This window comes from Pundamilia nyererei, unplaced genomic scaffold, assembly GCF_000239375.1.
Source record: "Pundamilia nyererei isolate P.nyererei 1_Seehausen unplaced genomic scaffold, PunNye1.0 scaffold00119, whole genome shotgun sequence".
NCBI classification, from domain to species: domain Eukaryota; kingdom Metazoa; phylum Chordata; class Actinopteri; order Cichliformes; family Cichlidae; genus Pundamilia; species Pundamilia nyererei.
Genome location: NW_005187520.1, coordinates 1,520,261 through 1,521,409, shown reverse-complemented (window position 1 = coordinate 1,521,409; position 1,149 = coordinate 1,520,261).

Below are 1,149 nucleotides of genomic sequence, written 5' to 3'. Positions count from 1 at the left end.
GAATTTATTATAAGCACTATTAACGTCCTGTTCCTGATATACTTCACCCCAGTTTTCCTTCAATAAATCTTTTTTAAATGCATTCATTCTTTCTTCTGTTCTTACTCGTCTGTACTCTTTTTTACTGTCCATTTTATTGATCTTGTAATTCCTATCATAGATTGTAAAAATTCTTAGCAAGGTTTAGCTTATCAGTTAATTCTATTTTCTGGGCAAAGTTCCAAGAAAGTATTTTATTTTGGTATTCATACATTAATTTAGCTGATAAAAATGATTTATAAATACTAATAAATTAATTAATTCACATCTCTCTTCAAATGTAAACACTGTGTATAAGTCACAGTTCACAGTTTGTCCGCTTTCTTGTGATTGGCCGTTTTAATTTGAAGAACATAGACTATCGAATTTTATGAAGTAAGAGTAACAAAGTAACAAAAAGAAAAAAAATTATAAGGTTTAAAACTGACTGTCTTTAAATATACTCATACCCAAATGTTACAGGCACAGCTAGCTAGATCGTTTTGTCTTGTCTTTTTTAAAACATATTTTTTACATTGTGCAGTATTAAGTCTTAAAATCAGTATTTATCTGGTATTTATATATTAAATATACCTCAGAAATTGTAGTGGGTGAGCTGCTTCATCTTGATCTTCTTCTAACAATCAACCACAGCTGTGATGTGAATTTGTAATATCTTTGTAAACATTACCTCCTCCAGCAGACTCCTGTTGTCCTCCAGCTTCTCCTGTTGGCTGCCCAGAGGCAGCGAGGATGGATCATCAGACGGACTCCTCTCTTCCTGTCTCTCCACCACACGTGCTTTCCTTCTTTCACCTTTCTGCTGCTGCTGGATGATTGGCGGCAGGAAACAGGAACTGACAGAGCAGGAGGGAGAGTGATGAGTTCATATTTCAGCCCATCATGTCTTAATCTTGTCAAGCTGACAGTGCGTGCTGATTGGCATAGCAATTAACACACAGACACACACAGAAATTTGCCATCCTATCTTTGTGTGGACCCATGATATCATGTTCTCAGGACCAAAACTGATTTTAAACATGAACCCTAAAAACCAAGTCGGAACTCTCAAAGAGCCCTTTGAAGATTAAATCTTTATAAAAGAGCTAAGCCTCACAAAGACATATAGTC